We start from the raw sequence: 6000 nt of genomic DNA on the forward strand, positions 1-6000 counted from the left end.
CCGCACAGTGTTATATACAGCAGAGCCCGCACAGTGGTATATAGAGCACAGCCCGCACAGTGGTATATACAGCAGAGCCCGCACAGTGGTATATACAGCAGAGCCCGCACAGTGGTATATACAGCAGAGCCCGCACAGGGATATATACAGCAGAGCCCGCACAGGGATATATACAGCACAGCCCCCACAGGGGTATATACAGCAGAGCCCGCACAGGGATATATAGAGCACAGCCCACATCTCATCTCATCTCCCCCCCCCCCCCCCGATAATGGCCCCACAGTCCGGTTAAAAAGAAAAAAAAAAAAAACTCTCCTCACCTTTCCTTTTGCCCGCGCTGCTCCTGGCGGCTGCAGTCTGCCCAGGACACTGCAGGTACGCGATGATATGACGTCATCGCGCACCCGCAGTGTACTGTCAGAGGCAGAGCGGGGAATGATGGGAGAGGAAGCGTCAGATGACGCTCTCTCCTCCCATCATTGCATTGAACTATACCGGTGTCATAGACGCCGGTATAGTTAAATGCGGCGGCGGCGGCGGCACTGGGGGGGGTTCCGGGGGAGGAACAGTGCAGCGGCCCACTACTGGCATCGGCTCTTCTGGCATTTGCCAGAAGTGCCCGATGGCCAGCCTGGCCCTGCTCAGACCTGCCGGCCCGGGGCCCCTGACCTGCGGGGCCCGGTCGCAATGGCGACCGCTGCGACCGCGGTAGTTACGCCCCTGGCAATTTCGGAGGGTAAAGGTCTCTCCTGATAAAAACTTTTATGACCTATAGTCCCACTGTCCCATGCTTGATTCATTCCTCCAAGGCACAAGAGACATTTTCAAATGAGATTGCTCTCAAATGTGGAGGTTGATCAAGAATAAAGGGGAGCCGTCCAAACTTAGACTACAGAACCCTGTCCACTTTATTGCATATCATTATAGGCATGATGTTCATGGTGTAGCAGCTCACCCTCACCAATCAGCTGGTTTTAGCTCCAACAACACTCATATGTAAACATTCTACTGAGCTGCACTGGACATCTCCATCCAATGTGTAGTAGCCTCTGCCAAATACTACAGATAATCTCCTATTATGCAACCATTGCCATTAACAGCTGTTATAAATGATAAATGAATGCATCTCTTGGCTCAGACCATGTTAGAAGTTGAAGTTGAAGGGGTTGTTCATTTATTATGACCCATGCTCAACACACAGGCAAATGTCAAGCATCTGGTCTACATGTAAATAAAGGTACTTGACTGCATAAGGCTACAATTTGAGATTTTTTTATTTGTAGAATTATGCTATTCTGTACAACATAACATTTTTTATAGTAGACTGACAGAGTACAAAAAGATACTCTTATGACCTCCATCAGGTTAATTCAGTATGTTACTAGTATCTCCAATGCATATGGCAAATGTACACTGCAAACGATAGGTGTGAAACCAACCTGTGGTAGCTAAGGAGATCATAACATCAGTAGGCAAAAGAAAAGAATAAGGGGGAAAGTTGACTGTGTTCACCTATGGCAGGAGGCTTCTGACACATGTTAAGGCTCCTTCCTGGTCAAATTTTCCCCCTGGGACTTTTAGGCTATGCTCAATTCAACTCCTTTGATTGACTCTGTGCACTGTTCTATTGTCTAGAGAGTATAGAAGGCTAGCACTCGACAATTGTGAAAGTGACGGTGCAAGTGAACGGAACCCGTGGTTCTCTCAGTCATAGAATATATAATCACTGCACTCGTACGATGAAGATACTTGATTCATGTGAATAATTTTTATTGGATAAATGTTCAGGTGAAGCGATAAGCACAAAACGTTTCGGCCAACCCATGGCCTTGATAACTAAATCGCAGAAACAAATAAAATAAAACGTAGTAAATAATTATGTACATAGTATAGACAAAGACAATAATACATATTTACATATATACAGTTCAGAAAACATGTCACGACCGTATGCTGAAAATGAAGGCCATGTAGTATCGTACCTTCAATAAATAATAAGGAGCAAAAACAGCAGAAAAAGAGAGGTTTCAGAAATGCACAATAGATTGATACCAAAGAAGAGACGGTAAAGATTGATAATCCAGCATACCCTTAGGTAGAAGTTCCTTCTTTCGAGCGTGTAAATAGTGCTGCTAGGGTATCAGCCAAAAAATAAAGGTAAGCAGACCTGCAAAGGGTAATAGGACAAAGTGAGTCGTACAGCTGTATTACTGGTGTTGGTATGACCTCAGGTAAGATCAAATGTAGGAAGCCCTGGACTCGACGGACGGGTATGTGTGTGTACAGGCTCAATTTCATCCGTAGGTCAGATATATTCTATCGGATAGCTTCTTACACCTTACACTAGAGTCACAAAATCCTTCATACTGGACACTGGGGATTTCCTAGGGAGAATTCGTAACATGAATGAGATTCCAAGTGATAGCCTCCTATGTACATTGGATGTAAATAGTCTATATACATCTATCACTCATGACATGGGCATTGAAGCAGTGTCTCAAACTCTCAGTGAAGCCAACTTAGACGAGGGTTCCCAAGAGCTCTGCATAGATCTTCTGAACTTAGTACTCAGGGAGAACTTTTTCAGATTTGAGGATGATTTTTTCTTGCAGACATGCGGTACGGCAATGGGGTCCAATGTGGCCCCTGCCTACGCCAATTTGTATATGGATCGCTCCGAACGTGACTTTGTATACACTAACCCTGTTTTCCAGCAGCATGCTCTCGCCTGGTTTAGATACATAGACGACATTTTTTGCGTATGGTGGGGCGACCAGACCAGCCTCCTAGAATTCTATGACACCATCAACAATGTCAGACCTGAACTGTCCTTCACATTGGTTCACCACAGGGATGAAGTGACCTTCTTAGACACTAAGATAATCAAAGACCTTAACGGTAATTTAAGCACGGATATCTTCACAAAACCGACCGATTGTAATAGCCTTTTGCTTTACAACAGCTGTCACCCCAGGCCCATTAAAAATAGTCTCCCTAGATCACAATTCAAAAGGGTAACCAGAATTGTTTCCGATCCTTCCACTAGAGAAATTAGGCTACAAGAAATGTCCAATAAGTTTAAAGCCCGCCAGTATCCATCGGATCTCCTCAACACGGAATCTTCCAGAGCCCTCTACGACTCAGACAATATAACCTCTAGGGTACAAAAGAATCCACGACTCCCCTTTGTACATAACCACGATCCCACAATGCATAAAATACATAATCTGATCCGAGGACACTGGCCTCTTCTCAGTAAGGCCTATCCTAATATCCCTGTCTTTAAAGATCCACCTTTAATGTGTACCAGATGACCTAGGAATATACAGAACAAAGTAGTAAGGGCAGACTTAGGATCATATAAGTCATCATCAATTAGAACTCTGACTGGCCTAAGTAGAACGGGCACTTTCCCTTGTTTAAACTGCAGGTGTTGCTCCAACGTTATTAAAGGCAATGAGATTGTTCATCCACGAACTGGGAAATCATATCCCATCAAGGAGCATTATACCTGTGACTCAAACTATGTAGTCTACATTATCAAGTGCCCTTGCGGGCTATTATATGTGGGGGAAATGACTCAGGCCATTAAAGATCGAATATCAAGCCATAAATCTACAATTAGATGCGAAAAGGTATGGCTACCGTTACCACTACATTTTAAAGAGGCGAGACATAATGTGTCGCAACTTAGGTTCCAGATTGTTGAAAGAGTCCCTCGCCCGAGAAGGGGAGGTAATCATATTCAACTATTAAAACAGAGGGAAACCTTCTGGATTTATACTCTTGATAGCCTCCACCCCAGGGGATTGAACCGAGAGATAGACTAACTAATATGATTAACTTTATTTTTTCTAGACTTAACCCACTGCACTAGTAGCCTCATCCTTCTGCACACTCGAGACGGTAAGACATACACCCCAGAGCCTTTTTTTAAAAACAGTACCCCAATTTTTTTATTTTGTCATTGTTTTTATTTTTATTTTTCCCTAATTTTTTCATTTTTCATTTTTATTCATTTTTTCATTATTTGTTCTTTCATTTTTTTCATTCATTTGTTTCATTCATTTTTTTCATTCACTTTGATTCATTTCATTTCATTCATTTATTTTCATTCATTCATTCTTCATTCATTCATTTCACTTATTTCCCAGTTATTCGTATTTTATTTATTTCAATCGATTTATTTATTTATTTGTTTTGCTTGGACTCCTACCATGTATCTGTACATAACCATGTAACTGTATTTTCTTGTACTGTATATGATGTGTCACCATTTATATCTGTAGGTTCCCCACTATGCCTTTCTTATCAGCCATCCACATTTAAATAGCGCCCCTCGGTACACAAGCTCTGTAGTGGGGTTACTGCGTCTTGTTCCCCCTATATACATAGTGCAAGCGTCACCGGAGTCTACTATACTATACAAGCGCCTGCAGGCTCATTCCCGGCGTTTTTTATCCACTCTGCAGGAGCGTCTGGTGCCCTCCCAACAGTAGCGGCGGTATTACCGCCCCCTTCTTTTTACTACACGGACACTGACACTTCCTATAGCTCCTACAGCGCAGGCTCCGATAATCTCTCGGTTATCGGCTTTCCTGGGCTTACATACACTGCACAGGCCAAGGCAATCCGCAGCTGACCGACCCGGCTCCGCTTTCACTGCGCACGCGCGAACGGCCGTAATCTCTATTGCGCACGCGCCGGCGTCCCTGCACTCGTTCCGGATGTATGATCGCTCAGGACCATAAATAAGTGCCTTTTTGGCACTTACAAGCAGCGCTACCACATGCATTGACACGGCCGGTGTCTGCTTATCCCACTTACCCACCAACGCTGGTCCCAGCCACTTTATCAACGGAAGTCAGAGGACGGATGTGAGCTACCACTATCAGATAAGTCATTAGTTCATGATAGCCCTAGTTGTGCCCCATTTTTACATCATCTGTCTTTTTTAGCTGCACTGATTCTCTCACACTGCTGGTCTAACTCTTCAAAAGTATCAGACATTGGCTCTGGCTGGCTTCTCAAACAAACAGGTAGTTATTTCTATTTGGATCCACCACCTATATGTTGCCAACAGACGATAATATTTAGTGTGTCTATATTTACCCCTACAGCCATTGGTGCATATACCAACCGACTCTTCACCACGGCAGCCATGGCAGCATTAATATTAAGGTGATAAACATTCCTTAAGCCCTGTAAGTTTATACATCGGTGCAATAATATAGCCTCTTGGGTGGTATTATCCTCGCTCTATCCTTGCACTTGGACCCATGTCCACTGTCTATCCGATAGAATATATCTGACCTACGGATGAAATTGGGCCTGTACACACACATACACGTCCGCCGAGTACAGGGCTTCCTACATTTGATCTTACCTGAGGTCATACCAACACCAGTAATACAGCAGTATGACTCATTTTGTCCTATTACCCTTTGCAGGTCTGCTTACCTTTATTTTTTGGCTGATACCCTAGCAGCACTATTTACACACTCGAAAGAAGGAACTTCTACCTAAGGGTATGCTGGATTATCAATCTTTACCGTCTCTTCTTTGGTATCAATCTATTGTGCATTTCTGAAACCTCTCTTTTTCCGTTGTTTTTGCTCTTTATTATTTAATGATGGTACGATACTACATGGCCTTCATTTTCAGCATACGGTCCTGACATGTTTTCTGAACTGTATATATGTAAATATGTATTATTGTCTTTGTCTATACTATGTACATAGTTATTTACTACGTTTTATTTTATTTGTTTCAGCGATTTAGTGATCAAGGCCATGGGTTGGCCGAAACGTTTTGTGCTTATCGCTTCACCTGAACATTTGTCCAATAAAAATTATTCACATGAATCAAGTATCTTCATTGTACGAGTGCAGTGATTATATATTCTGTTCTATTGTCTGTCATCTCTTTTGCTTTCAGCTCCACTTACTTCTCCTTGCAACCCATGTAGAGAAAGCTAAAGTCTACCTTTTCAGTCTGTCT

The 6000-nt window shown here is 43.1% G+C and overlaps 2 long non-coding RNA genes across 2 annotated transcripts in view; both read left to right on the forward strand.

Annotated features, from left to right (window-relative positions):
- The window catches only part of LOC143773790 (uncharacterized), a 45648-nt gene extending 41760 nt beyond the window's left edge, over window positions 1-3888 (forward strand). Inside the window, exon 3 of the long non-coding RNA XR_013215361.1 lies at window positions 3859-3888. This is a non-coding gene — a long non-coding RNA (uncharacterized LOC143773790). The remainder of the gene's footprint in view (window positions 1-3858) is intronic.
- A 1083-nt stretch (window positions 3889-4971) lies between these two features.
- On the forward strand, window positions 4972-5528 carry LOC143773791 (uncharacterized). The gene is made up of 3 exons (XR_013215362.1): window positions 4972-5039; window positions 5121-5181; window positions 5451-5528. It is a non-coding gene; the product is annotated as an uncharacterized LOC143773791 (long non-coding RNA).
- The last annotated feature ends 472 nt before the right edge of the window (window positions 5529-6000 follow it).

The sequence above is a fragment of the Ranitomeya variabilis genome, chromosome 5 (assembly GCF_051348905.1).
Source record: "Ranitomeya variabilis isolate aRanVar5 chromosome 5, aRanVar5.hap1, whole genome shotgun sequence".
NCBI lineage: Eukaryota > Metazoa > Chordata > Amphibia > Anura > Dendrobatidae > Ranitomeya > Ranitomeya variabilis.